The sequence below is a fragment of the Piliocolobus tephrosceles genome, chromosome X (assembly GCF_002776525.5).
Source record: "Piliocolobus tephrosceles isolate RC106 chromosome X, ASM277652v3, whole genome shotgun sequence".
Classification (NCBI taxonomy): Eukaryota; Metazoa; Chordata; class Mammalia; order Primates; family Cercopithecidae; genus Piliocolobus; species Piliocolobus tephrosceles.
Genome location: NC_045455.1, coordinates 76,664,625 through 76,684,068, shown reverse-complemented (window position 1 = coordinate 76,684,068; position 19,444 = coordinate 76,664,625). Strand labels below are relative to the sequence as shown.

The following is a 19,444-nucleotide window of genomic DNA, read 5'->3' as shown; positions in this document are numbered from 1 at the left end:
AAGGGAAAATTACTTTTTTTCCTTCTTTTTAAAAACTACGCAAATGCAACACAATGAAGACCCCAAGTGATTGTTTTTATGTAATAATGCAATTATTAAATGACAAGACTAAGACAGTAAAGGAAGGAGGGATATAAAATGGCTATATCAGAAACCTGAGTAAAAAATGTTTTTTTTTCTTACTAGAGTACAGACTTCTAGCAGCTCAGTAGCTCAAATGATGAAGGGAACACAGTGGGTTGCCCAGCTATTGCCTAAAAATAGTAGGTGAACATTTATCTGTATTGTATTGATAAAGTACATTTGTTAACTAAGCATTTTCAGTGTAAGCTTTAATAGAACTTAGAACACTGCAGAAGTTGGCTAAAGCACTGCAGCTGATTTGCAAGTAGTGTGAAGATTTCTGCCACCTCTAACTCAGGACTAAACTGGTTCTTAAAAAGTCGCATTCAATTAGGCTTCGTACCTGGGAGTTGCCTGTACTGGTTTTGAGATATTATTCATTTTTAATGAATTTTTCCACCTCAGGGGTCACCATCACATTGACAACCCCTGGGGAGCATGAGAGATGCCTCCCTCTCTGCTGGGTACCCCCACCAGTGACCTGGCAGCTGGTGCCGGCTCCCACTGTAGCATTCTGCAGGTGCAGCGACCCCAGCACCACACCGCTGGGGAGGTCAGCCTCACGGTCCAGCTGCAGCAGCAAGTCATTCAGGTGGGGGTCAGCCATTCTCACGGATGGTCCGTGTGGAACACGTCTGCTGGGATCTCTCCCCCCCGCCTCAGGTCATGGGCCCCCAGCACCACGGAGGAAATTCCTCCTGCTGTGGAAGCAGCTGGCTGCAGTCAACTGGAAACCAGGACGGACCAGGGCACCCCCACAGAAGTGAATTTCCTGATCCTGAATCAACGTCAGAATCCTGGGGCCCAGCCTCAATGAGAACCACTAGTAAGTTTTCACTCATTTTGTTCAGATTTCCTAAGGAGTGGTTTTATGGGGGTGACAACATCAATCTCAAATGAATTCCTAAAATTCAGTTTTTGGCCTAACTTCTTGTTGTAAACAATTCCTTTCTCTTCTTTGTTGTCAAACCCAAGGGTTTAAACCCAGTTGGCATGTCTGGCAAGAAGCCACTATTGGCGTCTGATGTCAAGTGGCAGCAGCACAGAACTGTGGGGGCAGAGAGCTCTAGGGAGATCCATGGTTGGGGGCGGGAGGGTGGGGTGGGAGTGGGTTTGGGGAAAGGGGCTGTGTGTAAGTAGAGGAGGAGCTAAGTCCCAGCACAGCCAGAGCCAGAGCCACAGTCTGAAAAGAAGCCAACTCTGAGCCAGGGATGAAGGAAGATGAGGAATCCCAGGACCCAGAGATATGCCAAACCAGGAAATGGAAATGCAAAGGCAATACCTGAGCAGGGGCAGGATCTGGGTGCCCAGATGCATGGGGAGGAGCCAACACAGTTCTCTAGAACTGAGCAAAATCCAAGAAAGGCAATGGGAATCTCTCACCAGCGTCTACCACGTAACCAGCACTTTCAGGTGATCTGCTTGTCAGTTTTCTCCCAACTTCACAGTAATCTGGAGAGTACGTATTATTATTTTCATTGCAGCAAAACACATAATTTGGATCTTGGCTACTTCATCACAGTAGTCAGTAACATGAAACAGTGCATATCACAAGCTTAAAACATAGTGAGAAGAAATCCAGTAATACTCAGAATCCATTAATCAGTAAAACTCTAAAAGTGTATTAAAGACAAATTTATTCACGGCCACAATAAACACTATGTACTTAGCCCAAGAATTACCATTATATTTAGTAGAAAAGTTGAAAGCGCCAAGACTGAGGGGTTCAGGCTACCTTGTTACTTATCTCAGTGAGATGTGTACCAGAAAGTAGAGAAAATGTAGAGAAACGAAAAAATAAAAGAGGCAAATATAGAAAAGTAAGATTTCTTTTTACGATAGATGAAACTGTCTACTTAGAGAACTCAAGAATGGTAGCCAAGAAGTATTAATGGTAATTAAAAGGCAGGAAAAAAAAAATCCACAGAAAACCTGTTACCTGTACATATGGTGTTGCTACTTTTCAGTTGCTGCATAGAATTCCATGTATGGGACATCATACCAAACAAATTAAACTGCAGTAGAAATGTTAGGCCAGATATACTCAAGATACGGTCAGGTCAGTTCTCGAATCAGTCGACATGATTAGTCCATCAGTTGACTTATTCATTCATGGACTCACTCTTTAATAATTGTTTATAAATAAAAACAAAGGCACTGCGTTGCGGGGGTATGGTGAGACAGTTTCTAGGGTCTCTGTGCTTTTGGAGTGTCCAGTCTATTGGAGAAGGCAGCTGTTAAACATGGGACTGTCATGAGGACCAGTAAGTGCTAGGATGGGGGAGGCACAGGAAGGACTCCGCCACTGACCTGCCCTGGCACAGAGTAGGTTTCAGAGATAATTTTTGTGTCATACAAGAAAAATAGTTTTGTTAGTTTAGAGGGCATACCTCATTTTAAAATACAAAATTCACCAACCAACCAAACAAAAAAGTATCCAAGGCCCTGGAGTTACTTGTTAGCTTTGCACAGAAATGACATTGTAAACCTTGAGTTTCATTCACCTGACTGGGCTTCTGCTGACATTTGGATCTTTTAATCTTTAAACCTTTAACTTTTTTAAACCTTTGGACAAAGGTTTGTGATCACTGAGAATACATGATGTATTTTAAGTTCTGAAAGTGCTCCCGAAAGAGGGGCAACAATACGCTGAGCAAGACAGCATCATTACTATAAATGTCAAACACCCTAAAGGGACTACTATAAAAGGGACAAAACTCTCTGAGATGAATCAGTATGGGATTTAAAAATGCATTCTCCTTACTTACATATCATCCCTTTTATGGTAGATCACCCTGGTTTTGCAGAGCTCTTAGTTAACCAGAATTTAGTGCTTACCTGCACTACTGCTTTCCCTTAAACACTGAACAATAATAGTTTTCTAAAATGCTCATGTTAGGCATGGGAATTAGGATCAGATGAACTGGATTTGGGTCTCAGTCCAGCCTCAGGTTGTAACATGAAGACAGTCATTTAATTTCTTTAAGCCTCCAGTTTTCTCCAAAACATTTTATGAAAATGTTCAAACAAATGGCAAAGCTTAAAGACTTTTACAGTGAACACCCATAATCCCACCATTTAAACTTAATCATTAACATTTTCTTTATCACATATCTATTCATGTATCCATCACTCTATCCATTCACTGATCCACTTACATTTTTGATGGGTTTCAAAGTAAATTTGCAGATATTAGTATACAGCCCCTAAATACTTCAGCATATATAGCATTAACTAGAGTTGAATATTTACTTACCATTTTTTATTCTGATGGAAAATGTGCATATTTAAAATGCATAAGTGTGCTTTTGCTGAGTTTTGTCAAATTGCTAAGTTCTAGGGTTGAGCCTCCTCCTTTTTTTGGTTATAAAACGGAGTTAAGAGTACTTGTCTCAAAGAGTTGTTGTGAGGATAACATATAACAACTAATGTGAAAAGAGATTTGTAACTTATAAAGTAATGTAAGGGTGAGATGCCATTTTTCTAATTGTAGTTAATATTCTCATCTATTTGATGAATATTGCTATTAGATATGAAGCAAACTCTAAAAGGGTGACAATTTCATTTAGACCTGTAACCTTAATGACTACACAAGCTATCACTGCCCTAGTGTTAACTGTTAAATAGTTTGCACACAAATGATTTCACATGATTATGACACCATTGCTTGTGTGACATCTGTTCTTGTCATCTGGGAAGCTCTGTGCTGTGTCTGGAATATGTATGGCAAAGTGGTGATGGCAATATTCCCTCGTCTTAATTCAATTAACACGGTTGTCTTGCATTTTCCAAGCTTTCCGTGTGGCCTCAGAGACTGGCCCTCGCTTTACATCCATCTTGTAGTCCAATCACAATTCATGAATGTTTAACAAAACCAGAGGACTGTGGGTCAGAAAAGGTAACTGGCTTTCTGTTTTTCTTTAACAAGACCACCCACAGCAATGAAGGTTCAAATGTGGACATCGGACCACTTAATGATTACATTTGGATGCCAGGGTATCCTCATTGGTAATATGTTAATAACTTAGTTATGATGTAATTTGGTTAGTAAAATGATACTGTGCATAAGATTGGGCACAGTTTGGGCATAAGATTGGGCCCAGGGTTTGTCTGGAATTTGACTTGCCTGAAAATTCCAAAATGTTGGAAATTGGTCATGAGATTCAGGACCTGGAGAAAGTCCTGTTTAGCAGGTGTGGACAGGGCATGGTTGCAGAGGTAGTTCAAGCAAGTTGCCAGCATCAGAGAATAATTCCACAAGCAATAACAGAAGTATAACTACAAGTGCATGGTAACAGGGACTCTAGGGGCCATAACCTGGGAAGGGATCTGAGAGCTTGCCCTTCTTGCAAGCTCACAAGTCAGATTGCCACAGTTTCATGGAGGTTGACAGAAGACATAAGAATCCTGGGTCACAGACAAAGTACTTTCTTATGACACAGCAAGCAGCATGAATTTCAGGTTTGCATTGGTTCCCCTTGATTCCCTAAGTCCCATGGGAACAAAGCAGTAAAAGAGAAGGAAATTCATTTTTTTGATGGCATATTTGAGCTACTAATTTGAAAACCTAGGGAATGCTCAGCTCAATCTATGAATATTTTGTTATGCAAGATAATAAATATTCTCATTATTTAAACCTTTTGAATTGAGTGTCCTATAAGTTGAAGCCCAAATCCACCTGACATAGTTAGACTAGTTAGATCATCATTGCAATAGTCACGGTGTGAGATGGTGATGGCAGTGAAAAGAAGAAGAATAAAAGTCAAACATTTTTATTTGACTACATTTTGGAGGAGAAATTAATATGTGCTGTTGAATTGGATCTGGAAGTTGTTAAAGAAGAATCCAGCATGACTTCTAGGTGTCCGGCTTAAACAACCTGGTGAATAATGACGCCCTTTACTGAGATAGGAAAAACTGGAGAGAAACAGTTTTGGGGGGATGGGAAGTTAGGGTGTTAATATGAACACGTAGCTGGAGATGTTAAGTAAGTCTTATAGCTGGAACTCAGAGGAAAGACCTGGGTTGGAGCTGTTATATATAAATGGCATCTAAAGGTATTTATAATCTCTATTGGCTTATAATGGTATTTAAAGCCATGTCTTAGAATAGAGCCTAGGACAATGTACCAAGGAATTCCAACATTTAAGATTTGGATAGAAAATGATGAGTCATTAAAAAGACAAAGAATGAGACGAGGTAGTGGAGAACAGGGAAGGGAAGGGAGGGGAAGGAAAGCTCTAGGTAGAAGGAGAACCAGAGGGGTGTTGTCATGGAAGCTAGGAGTGGTAAGCCAATGCTTCTGGTGAGCCGAAGACAGAAAACCCTCTATTGACTTTAGTAACATGAAAATCACTGATGATTTTGCAAGTGTAGTTTCACTGGACTGGTCAGGACAGTTGCTAGACTTGAATGACTTGAGAATTAAACAGCTAACAAAAGTTGCTTAAGAGTGAGATGATTATATTCATTCTCTCTGCATGTATTTGTATTTTTCTATCAGGTGGGGAGAAACAGTTTCCCTCCATGATAACACCTGGGGCTCTCTCTTGAAGGTAGGTCAACTTTCTGCTCTTTCCAGGTAAAAAGAGAATGATTTGCTGGGATATTGAGTAAGGATCGCTAACTACCTCCACCAAAGGCATAGCTCAACAGTTTTCTTAGGAGAATAAATTCAGGTTTGAGCCGTTGATGGATTGTTGTTTTTTGGCATCTTTCTATTCTATACTTAATTCCTTCCTTTTTTTTTTTTTTTTTTGAATGCTTATATTCTTTATTTCCAATATATCCTTTCCTCAGATTACATATGTGATCAATCTTTCTCATGGCTTTCACTGACACTGCTTATTTTCAAATTCTAACCTGCTTTTCTCCTTTCTATCACAGTCAGTTCCTTAGAAGAGAAGTCGACACAAACTGTTTACACTTTCTACAACATAATATTTTGTCAAACCAGGGCAGTAGATTTTGTCCTCATCACTCCATGGAAACTTTCTTTCCAAAGGTTGACAATCAAAACAAGGACACCAAATGCAATGGTATTTTCTCAATTCTCCTCTAACTCTTCGAGGGAACTTATTAACCTTGCTCCACTGCTTCAATTCTTTTCTCCTTTGTCTTCCTAGAACCTGTGTTTTTTGAACCAATTGTTACCTTTCTGACCATATTTTCTCTCTTTTTCTGACTGCTCTAATTGCCTACATAAAAGCATCCTCCAGGTACCCTGCCTAGCCCCTTTTCTATGTTCTGCCTTTTTGTCATCTCATGTATCTTAGATTAACATATAATGTTCATCATCCAATGCCAAATTTTCAAGATATTCCCTGCCTCAACTCTTCTAAGATGAGGTTCTGAAGGTGCTTCATCTTCCGCTGGTTCAGGACTATACATTGGTTCTAATATTGACCAAATCTCTTGGGTTCCTCATTTCAAGAGCAAATGAAGCCTAGATTTAGTTTTGATCTGTGCTTAACCATTCCTAGTGTGTCTAGAGTATACTTACCAAGTGCATTCACACCATTTTCTACCATATCTGTCCAATCTTGTGACCAGAAACCCTGGGAATAGCTCCTTGGGACCCATTGTAGGAGATCCTAGTTCTGGCTACTTCTCCTTCCCTCTTCCTTCCTCAAGGGATGGAAATTGCTTCTTACTGTCCCCACCAACACCCCACTCCTCTACCACTCCCATTACCTACTGGTTGCTTTTCGCTTTTTCAGCATTTTCATATCAGTGGAACCAGTTCCCTGAAGGTTCTGTCTAGGCTCTGAATAATACATCCTGGCTCATATTACAGTATATTACTGGGATGAGAGGTCTTCCCGGAATCCCAGCCTGACTTGCTAGTTCCTTAATGATCTATCTAATTCTAGCTATCCCACACTCTGGAAAAGATGGGCCATTTTCCTATACCTAAGTAATTGGTTGGGGTCTTGTTTCAACCTATGTCATTCCATTCCAGAAAAAATAAAACTGCTTGCTATTGACTTGACTTTGAGGCTCATCACTTCCCTGAATATTCTAAGTTGCATTCACCAGATTTTGTTTATTGAATTCAGTATCAGTCCAGACTGGATCCAAGTTCACTCTTCTCCTTCACCGCTCTAAATTGTCTCTGTACCACCTGTGTTACAGTGTTACCATTGTTCAGTTCCTCTTTGTTATACACATTCTCTACTCCCCATGACCCACCATCGACATACATCAGTATGTGTGTGCCAGGAACCCTCTGCTCAGGGAGATCAAAACTAACTTTAGACCTTCTCTGCTCTTAAAAATGAGGATCCTAAAGGATTTGATTAGAGTGAGAACAACCTAGCAGGCCCGAATCAACAAGTATTTGCTTCAGAACCTGAGCTTAGAAGAGTGAAGGCAGGGCATTTTGAAAAGTTAGCCCAGGATTCCTTATAGCTAAGTTCATAAAAATTAAAATGAAAAAGGGCTCCTTATTTCCTATGAGCATAACTTTTCAAGTGGCCTCTTCCCAACTCCAGAGAGAATAACCTCTCCCAGCGTGCTGATACAAGAGGCCTGAGAGTTCCTTATTACCTGTAGACTCCTAAGAGACTGCAGAGAGAGTGGAATTCCTGAGGCAGCCATGACAAAATGCGAAGAATTAATAGAGATGGTAATCACCTGACCCTAAAACCCAGTGATTAAGGAGGAGTCCTTTAGAAAACTGAAATGGATGGAATTGTTCTTAGGGTTAGGTGATCCTAAAAAACATTTGACTTGTGAGGTGAATGCTGAGACAAATTCCGTAAGAAAGAAAAGCAAGTAGATAGTGTGACAAGAAGGAAAATGAGTCCAGCAAAAAGAAACTCACCCATATACAGGCATTTAGTTTTCTGTATCAAGCATTGTGTAAGAAGCTCAGGATATAGTGTTAAGCTAGGGATACAATATTGAACAAGTGGAACACAAGATTGTTGAGTGGAAGACAGATAAATGTATATGAAATCAAATAAAGTATGGGAAGTGGTGTGACAAAGGAAGGGGCAAGTTGCTCGGAGAACATCTAGGCAGTGGAAGTAAACCAGACACACTTCCCGAGAAGGAGATGAGTAAGTTAAAGGCCAGAAGAAATTAACCACATGCAATGTGAGGAAGTCATGATCCAGGACACAGGAAAGTTACAGGTCATTTGGAAGAAGGAATTCAATAGAGCTGGAGAGTAGCATGTGAAAAGAGATTGGCAAGTGGGAAGAAATGGGATTAGAGAAGTAGATGGAGCCAGATGATGGAGGGCTCTCTGAGCTGTGTCAAGAGGTTTGGGCTTTATCTTAAGGCAATGGTAGCCATTTAATAATTTTGGACAGGGAAGCACTCTAGGTACTAAATATAACAAAGTCCTTCCCCCCAGATTTCCACCTAGGTATGCCTAATGGCAGAAGCTAGTGAACGGATACCTGGAATATTGTTTGACATAGTTAACTTTATGAAGTGGAATTTCTTGGTATCTTGGGTTTCATATTCAAAAAAATTATGAGCATTTAGCGTAATATATCTGTTTATTTTAGGATAAAATAGTTTAGAAGATATACCTTTGATAAAACCGATGCACTTTAAATACAGAGCAACAAGCAGATACTGAGGCTCCAGGTACCCCAGTCACATTGCCTTTTACTCTTGAAGTTGCAGAGCTAGGAGTAAGAAATTAAATGAGAATTGTGTTTTCCTGACTGAACCTAAACAGAGAGGAGAGGTCTTTTCCACTCAGAAAAAGACCAAATGCACTGGACATCTGCAGAAATGCAAAAAAAAAAAAAAAAAAGAGAGAGACATGAAAGATAAAAGACAAATAGTTGCAGACTAGAAGCAATAAAGACAGAACACCTTGAACATGAGAAGTGGAGAGGAAGTCTTAGCAGTCCCTGCAGCCAGCAAGCTTCTGGAGACAGTGTGAAAAGTAAGGGAAGTTAGCCAGTCCAGCTAGCTTCTTGGAGAAACCAAGGAACAGGGCACACAGAGCTCCCCAGGATGAGATGTTGCTTCTCATCTGCAGTAGCAAGATTATGCCAATTCCTATCCAGGGAAATTCTCTCACATGAAGATTAAATGACATCGACATGTGTAAATATAGCTACATAAAACTATTATGTATACTTATGTATAATTAACTCAGTGCTATTGTTATTTTTAAATTAACAGCTTTGTGTTGAAAGCCCCGTGCAAAATAATTTCTTTTGGACTTTAAGCACCAGAGCTCATGTGACCTCCACCCCAGTCATGATCTTCACAGCTAGGCAGGGCCAGTCCTTGATTTATTCTCCCAGGTTCCCAATTCCAGGTACCTCTTAGTTTTGAACAACGCTGACAATCATAAAAGCAGTTAATATTTATGAGCTCTTATTGCGTGCTGGCACTGTTCTGAATGCTTTACTTGATTACTTCATTCAATAACACTCATAACGACCTTATTTTTATCCCCAATTATAGATGAAGAAAGAGGCATAGTGAAGTTAGGTGGCTAACTCAAGCCACACAGTGAAAGAAGGGGAGTCAGGATTCTAGTGTAGGTGGCATCGGAGCCCATGGTTTTAATCATTCTGATACGTATCCAGGTAACCAATTCATACAGAGCTGTGGTCAGAGCTCTCTCTTTACCAGAGAGGTCTGACACATGTCTGAGAATGTTAATGCCCAGAGCTCCCTGGGAAGTGAGTTTGGAAGAGATCATGCTAACATGACTTATCTTGTTAGCATAAATCTTCAATTGTCTAAGACTAAAATAAATGTTGGGGCTGGAAAGCTACTTTGGATGAAGATTGCAGCAGTTTTCCTCTCTTACATAGGGGGTTTCCCAACTACTTCTGAGATAGTGTAACTTGTTTTTCTGGAAACTCATAAACTCAGATTAATTACCATTGTACATTATAAGCCCAGATGAGCTTATTTTAGACTCTTTATCTGTAGCTTGGAATTCTATATATAGCAACATCCAGGTAAACAAGTTAACCACACTGTATATTTCTACTTTCTACATTTCTTGAAAATTGTTTCATATTTTGTTACTTTCCTCAAATGTTCATTATCCCTTCCATCCTTCCTCTCACCTAATAACTTGCTTACTATTTAATTGAGAAAATTAAAGCAATCAGAAGGAGGGTTCCACAAGTGCTCCCATCATGTGTGACTGACTGCATATGAGATGGTACATTCCACTTTCTCTCCTTTTAAATGTGGATGTACTATCCTGGCTTCTCAACAACGTCAACCCCTGTACTTGCACATGAAAATGGAATTCCATTCCCTGGATTCTACTTGAAGATATTGCCCAGAAATTGTCTCTTGTCTTTCCTGAAGAGTCAGCTTCCCAACTCCGCCTTTTGAAAGATTTTCATCAGGTGCTGTCCCACATACTGTGCCATTTCTCTCCTACCCTTTATAGCAAAACTCTTTAATACAGTTGGTTACACTTGATGTCTCCTAATTCTCTGTCCATTCTCTCTCAAGCTCACTCTGGTCATGCTTTCTTCTTTGCCTCTCAACTTAATGACCTCAACATTGCTAAATCCAGTAGTTAAAATTTAGTCATACTATTTAAACTATAATTGACATAACTGACTGCTCTTGCCTCCCAGAAACTATTTCTTCATTTGACTTCTAAGATACCACACTCTTAGTTTCCTATCACTTTGGTTTCTCTTTCTCAGTCTCCTTTGATGTTTCATTTAAACATCTGATCTCTAAACATTGGAATGCCTTAAGGCTCAATCCTTGGACCTCTTCTCTTTCACACTTACAGGTCATCTAATTCAGTCTCTTCACTTTAAATTCCATCTTTATACAGATAACTCCAAGATCTATGGGTCCAACCGCTACTCCTCTTCTGAATTAGACTCATATATCAAGTACCTACTCAAGGAATGGGAATATCAGCTTCATCTGTGTTAGGCAAAAATGAGGAAAGGTAAGAATTGAAAAAGAGCACAGGAAGGATGCGTGTCAATACCTGTTATTTGCCAACTCAAAATTCATTCCCCAACCTGTTTCTTGGAAGAAGTACTCTGATTTTGTTCACATATCCATATTTCAGGAGAGAAATCACATACATACTATCTTCGTCCATTTGTGTTGTATGAGGGAATACCTGAGGTTGCATAATTTATAATGAAAAGAGGTTTATTTGGCTCATGGTTCTGCAGGCTGTACAAGAAGCATGGTGCTATCATCCACTTTTGGTAAGTACCTCAGGAAGCTTCCCATTACGGTGGAAGGCAAAAGGGAGTAGACATTTCACATGGTGAGAGAGGGAACATGAGGATGCCAGCAAGCCATTCATGAGGGATCTACCCCCATGACCCAAATACCTACCATTAGGTCCCACATTCAACATGGGGATCAAATTTCAAGCTGATATTTGTAGGGGACGAATACCCAAACTATATCACCTGCCTCAAGGGTAAATCTTGTATAATCTTAAGCAATGAAGCAGTACTTATGCTAATCATTTGTTATAGGAGACATCATTTCTGTCCAATAAGAACTGAAGAAAAATCTGATAGAGGAATTCTGAGAAAGCCTTCCTCATTGACAAAAAGAGATGCACAGAAAAAGATGGACAACTTTCTTTTAATGGATGTTGAGGGCTCTGTATGAGACGCCTGGAGCTATTACAGCCAGCCAGCAATGCAGTGCTAGCCTGAGGACAAGCCCCATGCTGAGGACAGCCATAGAGGAATGATAGGAAGAGAACAAGTGCCTGGTGAGATCAGGAGCCTCTGAAATAGCTAACTCAGGAGCTGCTCTACAGCTAAACTTCCTGTTATGAGGATACAAATTTGCCTTATTGTTTAATCCAGTTGAGTTGGGATGTTTTTGTTACGTGAGGCTTAACCATTAAAACTAACAATAGTGTGGAAGTTTTCAGGGAGGTAAATCTGAATATACGTATTCAGATTTAACTGGAATAGTCAAGGTCACAGATTCTCCACTAATTTTTTGTTCCGCTCACCTGTTCTTTTTATCTCAGCTGCCGCTGAACAATTGACTGTTAGATAGCCTGCTGATTTCCCAGCTGAATGCCCATTGCATTGAACATCCTCTTTCTCCATTCAGCTGAGAAGCAAGATTGGAATTTTTCCAAAGAAACTTTATAGAAAATTAAGAATGTTAAAAAAAAAAGTGAATTTTCCTCTTCCTTCCGCCTCTCCTACTCTTCATCTCCCTCCTCCTTTTCCTCCTCCTCATCTTCCTTCCTGTCCTTCCCTTTCTCCTGCTTCTCCTTATTCTTTTTCTTTCATTGTCATTGTTAATTTAACAGCACACATGAGACTGGTACAGATTCTTGGTACTCATTTCAGTGTGTTTTCCTTACTAAAGCTCTCTGTGGAATGGAAAAGAGATGCTAAACAACTTCCAACCAAGGACAGCTTTTGACTGTGACACTCCAACGTAGTGAATCAATCTTTCATCTCTTTCAGCTTTCATCAGAATAAGTTTTTCTTTTAAAGCAACCTTGTGTTCTTGAGTCATTTATATGCTCACTTATTCAATAAATATTTGTTGAGTACTATAAGCAAGCTGTTGTTCTAGTTAAGAAGGAAACAGTGTTGAACATGACAGAAGTTGCCCCTGATTTCAAGGAGTGTACATTCTAGCAGGAAGGGTGTGGGGTAGGGTTACAAACAATAAAAGGAAACGAACAACCAAGGTAATTTCTGAAGGAAATAAACAAGGTGGCATGGCAAAAGAGGATGTGGAAGGAGTGAGGGGCTACTTTAAGTAGAGTGGTCACATCAGGGTTTTCTAAGAGGACTTTGGAGCTCACATATAAAGGATGAGAAGGAACCAGCTATGCAAAGCCAGGGAAGGCTGATGCAGGCAAAGAAAGCACAGTGCAGGGGTTCTGAAGTCAGAATTAGCTGGGCTTGTTGGAGTGGTAGAAAGAAAGCCAGTAGGGCTTGGATATAGTAAGGGAAGAACCAACGAGGTATACAGGGGCAGATCATGAGGGCCGTTGTGACCATGGGAAAATAAGGATTTAACAACAGGGCTGTGGGAAGCCATTGCAAGGTTTAAGCAGGGAATTATTTAATCTGATTTATATCTTTTTAAAGTTCCCACTGACTACTCTGTGGAAAACATATCAACCTCTGCATCTGTGGTCACATTGCCTTCTCCTCTTCTGTGGTATCATCTTCCTCCACCTCCTTCCTATTAGGAAACTTGTGACTGCATTTAGGGCCCACTGAGACAAATTGCTCCACCTCAAAATCCTTAATCACACCTGCAAAGTCTTGTCTTTTGTCATACTAGGTTACGTTGACAGGTTCTAGGGATTAGGATGTAGATATCTTTTGAGGAGGCATTATTCAGCCTACCAAAATGTGTATATACTGAGAGAGAGAGAGTGGGTTCCTGGCTTCCTAAAGTAACACTATACTCCTCACTTATCTCAGATAATTGTCTTTTTTTGAATCAAAATCTTGCTTTGTTACTCAGCTGGAGTGCAGTGGTGTGATCGTAGCTCATTGCAGCTTTGACCTCGCAGGCTCAAGCACAATCTTTCCACCTCAGCCTTCCAAGTAGCTGGGTCTACAGGGGTGTGCCAGCACACCTGGCTAATTTTTTTAATTTTTAATTTTGTGTAGACATGGGGTCTTACTATATTGCCCAAGCTGGTCTTAAACTCCCAGGCTTAAGTGAGCTTCCTGCCTCGGCTGCCCAAAGTGCTGTGATAACAGACATGAGCCACTGCAACCAGCTTTAGATGATTGTCTTTATGGATGCCCCATACAGAAGTATTCTTTTACCTGACATGTGACTCTGACTCTCAAAGCTCTTTCCTGGTCTTTTATTCCATCTTGTTTGGTTTTCTTGTAAATATTTTCTGTTGGAGTAAGTCTCATTATCTAATCAATTAAACCATTCTGTATTTTACTGAGCACTTATCTGCCAGGTATATTGTCTATCATGTCACTAGAATCTACGCTTCATGAAGCAAGAGCTTTTTCTGTTATGTTCACCATCACAGTCCAGTGCCTAGAACAATCCCTGGCACATGGCAGTTACTTAATGAATATTGATTGACTGGCTGAATGAATAACATGGCAGTGAACAAGCAGTCATGGACATGCACTTGATCCCTGAGCTCATGGAACTTTAATTTAATGGGACTTACAGCTGGCAGGCAATGCTGGATTCTTTTACTTATAAAAGTCAGTGTCTAGCTATGTGGCTTTGATGACAAGTGCTGTTGTTCTTTGGAACCTGGCCACATTACATCAATTCATCCAATGACCAGCCACAGAGTCATCACTTCACATTTCCAAGTAAGAGAATACATTTTGGGATGCACAAAATTACTATTTCCTGTCAGAAGTGTCCCTCCAGTTCTCACATCCTTGCAGAATGAAGGCGACAAGAAGCTGGTGATCTCAATGAGAAATCAAATGCTCCTTAACCCAGGTTATATCCTTCCTTCTTCCCTGGATTCTTGAATAACCTGTGATCCCTTTGGTCACATCTTATTCAAGAAGGAAGTATGCTGCTCAAGTGCTTCAGCTGTAGTGCTAGTACAGTTTTTTTTTTTTTTAAATCACATTTCTGCAATAACAATAACTAACTAAAATTCACCAAAGTAAAAGAGAGCTACTTCTTTATCATGTTCTGCTATTTTGGCATCACTATTAAAATCATTTGTTTCCTAGCTAATCCAAACAGCTATGAGGCTCGATAAGTGGTGAAACAGCTTCTGTGATTTTTCTTTAACATGTAACCTGGGTCTGGGTATGGTGGCTCATGTCTGTAATCCCAGCACTTTGGGAGACTGAGGCAGAAGGATCGCTTGAAGCTAGGAGTTTGAGACCAACATGGGCAACATAGCAAGACCCCATCTTTATAAAAATAAAAATAAAAAATTAGCCAGGTAAAATGGCATCCTCTGGGATGAGGTGGGAGAATTGCTTAAGCCCAGGAGTTCAAGGTTGCAGTAAGTGGTGATAGCAGCACTGCACTCCAGCTTGGGTGACAAAGTCAAGCCCTGTCTCTAAAAACAAAATTTAAAAAAATAAAATAAAATGTAACCTGGAAGGGAAAATAAAGATCCCAGGAAAAAACTAACAAAATAAGGAAAGTTAGACATTCTGGCGCAAAATTAAATTCAATATACATCTCAGAATTTTCAAATTACGCTTCTTTGAATAAACAATTTAAGCTACCCAAACATGCTGATTGTTTCTGAATTCCTTTCAAACTTGGGAACATATGTAGGCATCATGGTGGACATGTAAATGAATGTTTCCACGCAAAGGGTATTCATAAATCATTCGTTTTTCAAATGAAATGCCAGCTTATGTTAAGAAGAGAGAATTACTTAGAAAAATATGCCACTATGGAAATTGATAATATATGTGCAGTTTCAGCACCAGAAAATCATTTTTAAACACAATATCTAAGAAATCGATATTTTACAGAAAAATAAATGGGCCAAGTGTGTCTTCATATTAAAGGAAGAATAGAATTATAGAAAAAAAGGACATCCAAATAAGGAGTAAATACAATTTCATATCATTACATAAAAAGTATTTTCAGGACCACAAATATTGTAGTTGTCATCCTCATCATCATCATCATCAAAACCATGAAGAGCTTTGTATGTTAATAAAACTGTAGCATGGTAAAAAGAGAATTTTATATTATACTTTTCTAGGAGCTAATATTGTAAAAGTAGGCCACCCTGAAACGTCTACGTGAATGAAAACCATACTGATGTCTGCCTTAGTAAAATGGTAAAGTAAAATACATAGAGGGTTATGGAAATTCTCACTTAAAAAACACATTTTTGATGGAACTTCTCTGGACTATCTTCTCAATTTTTCTGTTAACCCAAAACTCTTTAAAAAATAAGTTTTTTAAAAAATAAAACCTTTAGGTTCCATGTGTGTTAGAGGTGATTGAAATTTGGTGGAGGTGGCAACGGTGAATAATACAGAACTTCATGAAGAAGTCAGAAATGCTCTTGGGCTTTCAGCTAAGCAATCTTTTAACACTTTCTGGTGAAAAGCAGGATTTCATAGCAGTTTGAATGAGGGAACTGAGATGGTTGGTTAGGGAGGAAGCTGTAGCCACATGGTATGAGCTGCAGGGAGGCTCACAGGTAGTGCTAAGGTGCCTGGACAGCAGAGACTCTGCAGAGTTTATGAAGAAATGACTTCTAGACCTAAAAAGAGAGCCCTCACAAAGGATAGCTGTGTCCTAATAACCAACTGTGACATTTTGGACTTCGTGAATCAAAATTTAGTTTAGACACTATGAACTATTATTATGTTATAATGGGTCAGATAAATAAAAATTTATTTACTTTTTAATTGCAAGAGCATAAGAAGGCTCAACTTTTCTAATTGCCCTGAGTTTCTGAACAGTTTTGCCAGATTACCGTTGAGCCCACTTTTAGAAAGCAGACCAGTACCTGTACTAAAGTCACTTTAGGCAGAGAAAACTAGATACAGCAGGAACTGTGACAGAGGAACTGAAAAGATTTGCCAATAGACTGCATATTTGGATTAAAGGACAGAAGCCTGTCTCATACCTTATTACAATATCAATTCCAAATTAATTAATAATTTCAATGTGAAATGAAAACAGAGGGGGGAAAAGCAGTATTTATATAATCCTAGGAATAAGGAAGCATTTTCTAATCATGACACTAAAATCAAATACAATTAAGGAAAAGATCAATTGTTTTTATCATTTTGAGCACAAATAGCCTAAATAATATTTTTAGGCTTAAAACATTTGAAAAAATATTTGTTGTATACATATCAGATAAAAGGTTAAGATCTTTAACACATAATGAGCTCTTGGAAATCAATGCTTGATGAATATACCAAAAGGAAAATGGCAAAGGACATGAATAGGCTCTGCTCAAAAAAGAAATATGGATGACCGAAACACATTTGACATAATATTCATTTTTTGTTTTTTTGAGACAGAGTCTTGCTCTGTTGCCCAGGCTGGAGTGCAATGGTGTGATCTCAGCTCACTGCAACCTCCGCCTCCTGGGTTCAAGTGATTTCTCCTGCCTCAGCCTCCCGAGTAGCTGGGATTACAGGTGCCCGCCACCATGCCCAGCTAATTTTTATAGTTTTAGTAGAGACTGGGTTTCACCAGGTTGGCCAGGCTGATCTCAAAGTCCTGATCTCAGGTGATCCACCCACCTCGGCCTCCCAAAGTGCTGGAATTACAGGTGTAAGCCACTATGCCTGGCCAATATTCATTCTTAATATAATGCAAAGAAGTTCAAATTGAAAGCAATGATAAGATACCATTCCTCTTCTGTCAATTATATAAAGGTTAAAAATGATAATATCTAGTATTGGCTAAGTAACAAGCCAAAAATGGTGGCAGAAGGATTCATCTTTCCACAGGAAAACTTGTTAATATTTATTAAAGTCCCTTAATATTTATTAAAAGCATTCCTTTTGATACTGGAATTTCAACTATAAAAATCACAATGATGGTATAAGTATATTCATCGTGGGATTTTTAACATTAAAAAATTGTAAAAAGCAAACATTCCAACAGTGGAGAACTGAGTTAAATAAATTATGCATCTTACATAGTTATTAAAAGTTTTAATTTTATAGTGAATTATCTTGTAGAATTAATTTTTATTCTTTTAAAATTATGTTGTAGAAGAATATTCGTTAACATTGGATAAATTTAGGCTCTTGTTTAAAGTCAAAACAGCAGAGCACAAAACTGCATATATTGGTGATCTTACAGCTGTTAAAAACATTGTGTATATATCAAGAAGATATGAAAGAATATACAACAAAATGCTAGTGAAAACTATCTTTTGATGTTAGGAGTACAGGTACTATTAAGCAGCTGAATGGAAAAGTTCTTATGCTTTGCGCTGTAAAACTTTCTGTTTTTGCCACTTTTGGTTTGAATTTGTAATAGAATTTTGATTCAGTATTACTGAGTTGACACAAAATTGAATCAAGGACAAAACTTAGGACATCTAGCATGATAGATGGAAATTGAATGACAAAATGATTTGGGGGTGATGGAATGATTTTAAATCATCTGGCTTAAAATGAGGACTTTGGCACAAACGAGGAAGGTCTGATTAATGTAGCTAGGCTGGTGGCATCCAGTACTGGGGTTTGGATGAGTTCGTTTGGTGGACATTTCAAGAGCTGGTTTGCATAAAGTCCTGAGCAGCCATCTGGGAAGGATCATCTCAGGACAAACTCGGCCTAAGAGCAAAGCACCACAGTGAGAGGCTCAGTGGTTCTGAGTTATCATCGTGTTTGTCACTCACATGTGTCCCAATACAATGCTGGTGAATTTCCTGAGTCCTGGGAAAGGAAATGCTTATATCAAAATTCAAAGACCTGATTTAGTTTTTAAAAATGTTTCCAGAAAGTAGGAACACAAGCACACTGCTTTGGTGCCATTCAAGTAGAAAGTAATGCAAAAGGGGTGAAAAGCATTCTGCCAACTGGCTCAAGTCACAGCCTTCATAATTTTTTACTCTTCTGCAAAAGCAGAATAGCATCCTTGAACTATGCCACTCAACCCCACCCCTCAGCCAGGCCTAGCTTATGCTCTGATGGCTCCTTAGTGGGCACTGGGATGTAAAGAACTAGTTTCAACTAGCTTTTAGCAGGGACTGCCCATGAGGAGGAAATTGGAGTCCGGGATATTATTGAGCCTCAAATTATGTTTATATTAAACAGGACTTTTTCGTTGTTCCAGTGGTTTTTAAACTTTTCTTTTTAACAGCAAGACACTTTTTGCGAGTTAAATATTATGTGTAACCCAGAACAAAAAACTGGTTACTGCAGAGCTAACTGACATAAGGAATGGGGCATGGGGGGCAGGGGGAAGGAGTATAAAAACCCAAAGGCCCCTTGTCCTCCTCTCTGTAACCTAGGGATACTTCTTGGAACCATTAGGGCTGAAAACCACAGATCCATCCAACTTCCAGAGATGTTCAATGACTCGCTCAACACATGTGGCAGCAAAGGCAGGGCTGGATCCAGCACTCCTTTCCTTGGGATATTTTTCCCACCCCATCACTCCCTGTGTTATTTCTCTAGCACTTCTTCCTTAAAAAGTCTCTGTGGTGCTCCTTTTTGAGAAACACTGAGTCCTGGTGGTTGGGAGGAAGAGGAACAGAGCAGATGTCACATGGTGAGATAGCCCTGAGAGAGAGGGGACAAGCTACACAAACCTCAGTGGAAAAGCCACACAGAGCCTGGACATGCCTGCCCGAGTCGGTTAGCAGTGAAGCCGAGCATCTCCTCAGGGCTGTGTTTTCTGGAGGACACAAAGGGGCCCCGAACAGGGTGGGTTTTCTGCAGAC

The 19,444-nt window shown here is 39.5% G+C and overlaps 1 non-coding gene across 1 annotated transcript; it reads right to left on the bottom strand.

Moving 5' to 3' along the window:
• Positions 1-923: 923 nt before the first annotated feature.
• LOC111540539 lies at positions 924-1,016 on the bottom strand. Its single transcript, XR_002731016.1, has one exon. It is a non-coding gene; the product is annotated as a small nucleolar RNA SNORD116 (small nucleolar RNA).
• Between the last annotated feature and the right edge of the window lie 18,428 nt (positions 1,017-19,444).